The sequence below is a fragment of the Rattus norvegicus genome, chromosome 19, assembly GCF_036323735.1.
Source record: "Rattus norvegicus strain BN/NHsdMcwi chromosome 19, GRCr8, whole genome shotgun sequence".
Lineage (NCBI taxonomy): Eukaryota > Metazoa > Chordata > Mammalia > Rodentia > Muridae > Rattus > Rattus norvegicus.
The window spans coordinates 28,506,186-28,514,618 of record NC_086037.1 but is presented as its reverse complement, the minus strand read 5'-3'; the positions used below and the strand labels follow the sequence as shown (position 1 = coordinate 28,514,618).

The 8,433-nt window shown below is 42.8% G+C and overlaps 1 long non-coding RNA gene across 1 annotated transcript; it reads right to left on the bottom strand.

Annotated features, from left to right (window-relative positions):
- Nucleotides 1-422: 422 nt before the first annotated feature.
- Nucleotides 423-930, bottom strand: LOC134483592 (uncharacterized). Its single transcript, XR_010060386.1, has 2 exons — nt 818-930; nt 423-700 (listed from the first exon to the last, which is right to left on the bottom strand). It is a non-coding gene; the product is annotated as an uncharacterized LOC134483592 (long non-coding RNA).
- Nucleotides 931-8,433: the final 7,503 nt, after the last annotated feature.

Sequence of the window (8,433 nt, the reverse complement as noted above, 5' to 3'; positions counted from 1 at the left end):
ATTGAGCATGCACAGCTCAGTAAATTTCCTGTGAATACACATCTCCTGAGATCTCTCTATTTGATTGGAGGTGATCCTGTCCACCTAATACAGTACATGATGTGGAAGGACAAAAGCACCTGCAGGAGCTGTGGTGATGACTCACAGGATAGAGCATCTGCTACTCTCTCAGAAGAACCACATGGACCCTAACAATTGGGTAAAGCATGTCAGTGATTACTTCATAAAGTGTGTGTCCGAGAAACAGCCACATTTTCCACACAAAAGACACTGTCACACTGGGTACCCCTTGGTGACTTTGAATTCACTTATTAGCCCAGGATCCATGGAACATGCAGAGATCCATCTCCACCTGTCAGTTCTAAGTCCACAGGAGGGGACAGAACCCTTGAATAAGAATGATGGTCTTAAGAGTCAAGAGATAGAATTCAATTTTTATTCATAAGGAATTCATTTTTACAACAAAACAGGATTAAAACAAATAAATTAAAATATTTAAAAATATTTGAAAAGATAAAAACAGTAACAAGAACATATAAATATGAAACAACAAAAAGAAAATTTCAATTAAAATCATAACAAAAATATTTCTAAACACCACAATCTTAACGAACATTTGGAAGCACAGATGTATTGCTGTTTCTCCTCTTGCACACATAATGAAAGGCGGTCCCCCAAGTTGTCTCTCAGGTGCTTTTTTCTGAGAAGAAAGTAAGACCTCAATCAGTTTGGCTGGCTTAGTGTTATATAAATTTAGGGTCTCTAAGCAATGACAAATTAACTCTGAGGAAGAATACTCATCCAAAAAATTTGTTACCATTCAGGATGTTTGTCATCAGGGACTCCTGAGAAAGCAACTTATTCTTCAGGAAGCTCTCTTACTGCTGTGTGTCCAATTCCAGCTCTCTTGCACTTTCTGAGACCTGGGAGAGGAAGGCAGTTTTTCAGACACTGATTTGGTGGTGAAATGCAAGGCAGCTGTCGGAAGGCTGCCTTCTACCATCTCAGTTCTATTGGACAGTCAACATGGACCTTTTAACTGATATCATTGTTGCTACTCTTTGGGAAGGGCAAAATCTCCAGAGAGCCTCAAAGTAATATGGGCTGCCAATATGGGACCCAGACTTATACCAGTGCAAACCAAGAACAGGGCAATGGAAGGAACCTCATTGGGTTGCAGGAAGAAAGTAGATGTCCATATGTCACCAAGGTTAAAACCAATGACAAGTTCTAATTTGACATTTGCACTTTGTTCTTATCCGGCAAAGGTGCTTCCCACACAAGAAGTCACATGACCACAGAGTGTCATTTGTCAAAGAACCAAGAACTTGTTCAAAACTCTACAGAGCATCCAATCTATCACGTGGATATGCAATAATGAGGTATGTTATTAATCTGTCACCATTTCTATACTGCAGCTTCAAAAAGAGCAGACAAATATACTTGCAAAATAATTCAGTTTCTGAAAAGTGGTTGGCTTCCCAGAATACTTGTGCATAGGCAGAGCAATGAACAATTCCATTACATGAGGTGGTTGGCTGGTTGTGAGTGTAAATTAGAAAGGTGGTAGGAGAGAGCAAAGATGTATCAAATTGGCAAACTTTATCAGATATTTTTAAGCTAACACAGCTGCTCAACCCTACCAGATGATGCTGGGTCTGGACGTTGCTGGTCTTTATCTTTCTTGTTGAAGTCAACCAAATTTTTCTGGTTCAGTGCACAATCAAGATGTACCTCCTTGCTCTCCTGCTTCAGTGGGACCAACTTCTTCATACATGTGTTCTCCATCAGGAGCTGGCTGAGCAGGTTTCTGGAAATACAGTCTGCATAGTAAGATCATGCTGCCCCTTTCTCCCATTCCCACTCCCGAGTGCCACTAACTCCACCAGGACCCAGATACCCATGAAGACTTAACAGAATTCATTTCGATACATATAAGGCTGCTGCACAAACCACAAAGAATAAATTCCGGGAAGAATAAATTGTTTGCTTGGCCCGAGCACCAATTAGTGTCCACATCTCTCAAAAAGAACATGGATTTACAACTATCCATGAAAGCCCAATGCATGGGGGCAACATCAATTAGTAGTGGGCAAACACCCTCAAAGGAGGTCAGTAGAACCAAGAGAAGGTCATGCTAACCATGTGGTCCACACACTGAGTTTTGTAAAACCTGGTATGACACCATAGGTCCAGGTCAGCCTAATAACCTGCTGACTTCAATCAGTGCTGTTCTATCTAGAGCCTTCTGAAGATTTCTAGACAATCCTGGGATGAGGAACAGTCTTTTGTGGAACTGAAAACTGAGTCCTAATGACCCTGGCACACTGATGTGTAAACAGCACAAGAGATAGAACCAGAGCTGAAGACCGTCCAATCCAGAACAAAGAAAGTCAGAAATGGCCATTCCACAGGTGATAGCCTTTCTGACCAGGACTTACCTAGAGAAGGTAATCTCCTTCTTCAGCTTATGGCTGTTCCCATGGATCTCAGTGTTCTCCATCTCTAAGTTGTGCAGAATTGACATGACCGCCTCCTCCATTCTCTCCAGGTCTTCATAATATGGATTTGGCCTGAAGTGTGGCCTGGCCCCAAATGATAGAATACAATGAACATCAGCATTTAGGAATATATGAGCTCAGGGTGGGTCCTGTACTACCCCAGTCCTGGAAGGACACCTTCTGAATTCTACATATTGGATATTCTTCAGCTTCAGAAACGTGTTTTTCTGCGTCCAGGACACCAGAATCTCGGCATCCAGATGGAGGCTTCCCTGGCTCCCTTTGTTCAATCAAGAGGAAATCTGCAGTCAAGACACTTAAGCTATCAAGAGCCTAGGCCACACCTCTCCATGCTCCCCACCCCAACACACCCAGAAACCGGTGATTTCTTTTCTCCTGTTTTGACAAGAGACCACATATCAACACAAAATTATAATCTGCACAAGGAATACAAATATACAGACAAACGTGGCCACATAGTCAAAGAACTGTACTGTTGACAGTGGGGCTCCCAGAACAAAGCATTCACATGACCATGAAAGTGTTACAGGTAAATACTCAGGCCAAGACATAGACCCCTATATTCCATGTGTGGAGGGAAATATAAACATATAAAAGTTGTGCATATGCATTTGGATGTATGCACACACAGACTCACAGACTGAGACACACCCACAAAAAAAAGAGAAAAGTTAACAGAATCAGAGAAAGAGAAAAACAAATATGGAAACAGAGAGCACTGTGAGAACCAGGAGAAATGCATGCACCATTGCTGTCTCAGAGTGCAAGACACACAGACAATAACAAACAGGCCTGAGCCTGAGACCTTCTAGTCAAGCATTGAGATGAACAGTTTGGGAACAGGCCCCTCGGGCTGCTGCCTGGATCTTCCAGCACTGAGTCCCCTGCCTAGCAAGTACAGAGACTCACCATAAACTCACTGCAATTACAATCTTGCAAAGCCACCATCTGTCAAGGGCTTTGGAAATGCACACTAGACACTCACTCTCCCTGACTTTATCCCCGAATTCTTCATTCAGACCACAAGATCTGCTTTTCAATAAATTAAGCAGATGAGTCCATTTTCCATCTTGCTCCTCAGGAAGGGTCAAGGTTCTGAATCTCCTCTATATGGGAGGTGAGGTTTAGCACAGGGTGGTTAGGGAGGCACAGCTTTCTAGAACCCAAAACCTTAATAGGATAAGAAGAAGGTGACCTTGCAGACCCAGGAATGAAACAAGAGCATTTGGAGCAATTCATACCTGTTCTTCATGGATCTCTCTGTCAGAAACCTCAGGCGATCTCTCAGGTCATTTCTCTCCTCAGTAATGAGCTGCAGCTCTTTAATCAGCTTCTCCTTTTCCTTCTTGGCCTGATTCTCGCTTAGTTCAGTGCCAGGGGATGATGTTTCTCTCCCAGCGTCTGTAGGTAGAAGAACACAAGTGAACCTGCATGGGGAGAATGCATAGAGTGTACATAGACCACAGTTAGGCCTAAACAGGAGAACAAGCCTGGAACCCAGTGTCACTGCTAGGCGATTGGTCTATGCTTAAGAGGCCTCCTCAGTGGATCTCAGTTCTCCCACTACTCTATAGGGACCAAGAGATGTAAGCAGCCAGGTGTTCCCTATTCCGGACATCAGGTGCTTACATGGACCACGGAGATGGCTTCTCCAGGATTATCATCAGCTGAACAGGGTACAGCTTGGTTTCAGGACCCTCACCCCTGTGGGTTCGAACTCAGATGATAAATTCACCATCCACAAGACTTGAGTGATTGGAGACACTCAGATGTCCTACCCTGATACTCTAGGCCAACAACTTTGGATTAAAAACACATTTCCATGGAGGACATGTTCAACAGACTTATCAGTTCCCCTATTTGAAAAACCAAATGCCCGAGAAGTTCCAATAGGTTACAGGATGAATCTTGGTCCACATGTTCCAAATACTTTTGGTATTTTAGAAACATGTTTGTAACACACAACCTCTAATATATAAAGCTAACGATGACCCTGCAATTAGAAGAAATCAGAGGAGGTCGAAGAACATAAGGTTATTGCCTGGAGCACAATTCTCCCCCTGTTCCTACTGTCAGATATCCACTGTATTTAAAGAAGCAATGATAGTGAAGTACATTGCTGCCCTGTCTAAACTCAGAAAAGGTGGACCCTCCATGACTCCTGATGGTGTTATTATACAATGTAACATAACAAATGCACTGTAAAAGTAAAGACCAGAAGTTCACAGAATAATAGCATTGGCCTTACCATATCCTCCCAGTGGGGATGGGGAAACTAAAGTTCTGAAATCCTGACTTTCAGGAATTGTGATATTCATGGATATTCAATTTCTTTTCAGATGCTCCAGTTGTTGTGGCCCATTGCTAGAAAGGTCAGCTTAAGCCTGCAGCCCCCCTGGCAGGAAGCTCAAAATACACTACCCAGAACTTACTCAACATTCCCCAGAAGTGCTGTCTTTGTCCATCATTACTTTGAGACGAAAGGCCAGACTCCTTCACTCTAGTCTCTCCACAATCGACGTTCCCCCTCCCAAAACGCTTGCAAAGACGGGAAAACATGTCTTAGCTTGTAACCGCCAGACTCAGACTGAGAGAAACTAGGGCACTGGTTGTCACTACAACACTGGTGACATCACAGAGGATGCCAGAACTCTCTAGGAGACAATAGAATGTCCAAGAAGGTACAGCAGATGTCATGGGGAGCAGACTTTGCCTCCCGGCTAATGTTCTCCCTGTACTGAGCATAAGCAGAGGTGCCCTTTCCAGGAGCCTTTCCTGGGGCAGAGCCACTGAGCATCTCCTGCTTCCAAAGCCAAATTTTCCTCAAGGCTTGATTATAAAAACCTTAGTAATTCTTATGCATCTAAATGAATGTTTCCTTCCATATCTTGCCCCAAAATGTCTCACTAACTCAAATTGTCCTCATTCACCAATGTTAGCCATTAAAACTTCCTGAGATTTCATACCAGCTTGAATATGCACTCAAAAGTTCTCCTGTCTCATTCTGTACAGGTGCTTTATATCACATCAAGAAATAGTCTGCATGGTAGGTTACAACATGGGTGTGTGTTAGGGGAACACTCATGAAGTCATGTGCTTAGCAAACGACAATTGCCAGAAAATTCCTTAGTTGAAAGAGTTGAAGTCTTTATGGTGCTAGGAACAGTGTGGAGACCAGTTGGCAGACAAAAGTGCAATATTGGAGCCACCAATGAAGGGAACCTCATGCTGCTTGTGGGGTTCTCATCTCTGCGCCAATGTCGCCAAAGGAGCACTGCTGACAGGCCTTCTATCAGAAGCTTAGCTTCTATCAGAAAAATAAAATAGTCAAGAGATATAGGGGGTGCAGATAAAGGTGTAGGACAAGGCTATACATATCACTACGTGGATAGAGCAAGGACCCAGCACTTGTGCTCTGGGTCATGGGCTTCCCCACAAACACAAAAGCATCTGTCACAGTAAAAAATGGATACTGTATTGAGTGCACACACTAACACTGATTGATCAGATCCATACCCCAGATTTTGGGGGCAGATCCATGGCCCCAAATATCTTCCTCTCAACTTATACAGCAAAAAATAAGAAAGAAAGAAAAAGTCAAAACAAAAAGCTCAAGCTTCTCATATGAGGATTGCAGGAAGTATGATCTGGTGGTCAGTTCTGATTAGGCCATTTTAGATAGAACAGTGCACAGTGATGCTTAATGTGATGGGTCCTATATAAAGCTTTCTGCAATATTGGAATTTTAACAAGCCTCATCCAGAACATACAGAACAGGAAAGGATGTGATCACCATGTCCTTGCTCTCTATCAGGTTATTTTTCTGTGTCCGTGATTGTCAGCCATAGACAGCAACAATCTGAAATAGCTGGTAGACATGGAACAAAGTGGCTAAAACTATAGTTGTGGGTTACACACCTCAAGTGTCAAAGGCTAATGCTGTCCTCACAGTCCCTGGAGGCCCCTCTTGTAAGACTGTCTACTGGAAAGTAGAAGCAGGTTTATCTGAGCTCAAAGTGAACCTGGCCAGCTAGGAAGAGGGCAACATGGGATACTTGAGACCCTGTCTAAACCAGCACAGAAACCCACACTTCCTTCAAAGCATCATCTATGAATTCTTGATTATCTACCATTCTCTCCCTACCAGTCTTTCAGACTGGAATTGTAGAAAAGAACTGGAAATGATCTTCCTATTCTGAAGACCTTGATCTCTCTTTCCTTAGGTGCACATTAAGAACTCATGCAAATGGGTATGACCATCTGAACATCTTAGTATCATCTACTCAGTATATCCAGCATAATACTGTGCCTATGGCAATCTCAAGCTTCCTTGAGTTTTGCTGACCCAGCAAGAAGTATGAAGTACTGAGGTCAAACCCCAGTGATCCTTTCAAGGGTTTAGAAGAAAGCCATCAGAGAAACTCCACTTCTTTGTCCTTAGATTAAATCAAGCTGATACAATGTGAACCTGGTGGGCTATTTAACCATGCATCTTTCTTCCAACCCCTCTTTTCTGAGTTCAGTCCATGGCAGAATTCATTCCCCACCACCATAGATATTTCTTTGTATATTTCCACAAGAGCCAGGTTTCTTTCTCTTTTAAATAGAATTAGTTGTAGTCAGTCAACTGTTGCCCTATGTAAGAAATGATTAGTATATATTGTAACTTACCACACTGTATTTGTGTATACAAGTACATTATTGGAAATCCAGCATTACTGAGGAATTGGAAACCAGCGCTGTGGCCTTGCCTTTCTGTGCCTAGTCCTGGCTCACAGGCAGCAGGGGGCAGACCTTGATTTCCTCTTCAGGGACAGAGTGATGGTGAATGGGCACTGAGCAGGCAGAGAAACACAGCTGAGGCAGCTCCTTTCAGGTATCAAACACATCATCTCCTTCCCATCTTAAGGGCTGTTGCTGAGGTCTTGCTCCCGTACCTACCTTAATAGCAGCAAATTTGTTACACAGCAGCCAGCTCTTTCCTATTGTTCTGTAAAACGCCTCCACATCATGGATGCCAACAAACAAACTAACAAAAAACAAAAAAACCTGACATTGAACTGTGTGGTGCTGGTCACATACCCTGTTATGTTCCGTATGTTACGAGGTTTGTTAATCTTAACAAGTTCCCCAACTATGAGCTTCACATAGTACCCATTAGATTCAAGGAAAATAGGAACAATTATGTGTAAAATGACCCGAGTCAGGGCCCATAGACAGCAGCATTTCCAGCACTTGTGCTTTAGCCCATGTGGATTTTGCAATGAGCTGGGCCTAGCAATGTCCAGTACACAGTTGTGAGCTGTTGCTCTGGTTGAACTGTATTGGTGTGTGCATTCAATGAACTACACCTATTTAAATGAATTCAGTGTTCCTGTGGTCTGAGTCCAGACCTCTTGACACCAAATCTTCCCGTCAGCAGCACTTAGGAAAAGAAGCTAAGGTTAGGAAAGGTGACATCTTGTCATAAATTATGTGACCAGAGGGATGGAGAAATGATCCCTTGTGTTAAGAGTCAAGGTGTCCTCTGTAATATTCAGGTCTATACTGGCCCTGTGCATCAGCTTCAAGGACCCATTTCTGATTTTCTTTGGGGTTCCCATGATGATGCACTCAGACATGATTGGAAAGAACCAAAATGGTGGTCAGACTTGATTTATAAAATGCAGGCAACATTGCAAACTTATGTTACAGGATATTGGATTCATATTATCAGCCCCAAGATAGTGTTATTTACTTTAAAAAAAATTACCTCTGGCAGTTCAGTTCAGCACTAGCACCGATATTTTACCCTAGAACTTTTTTTGGTTGTTTGTTTGTTTTTTGTTTTTGTTTTTGGATGAACAAGTACTTTCTTATTTTGTGGCCCAGCCCTAGCTCTTACTTCTTTGCACAGTCACAGAGAGACCTC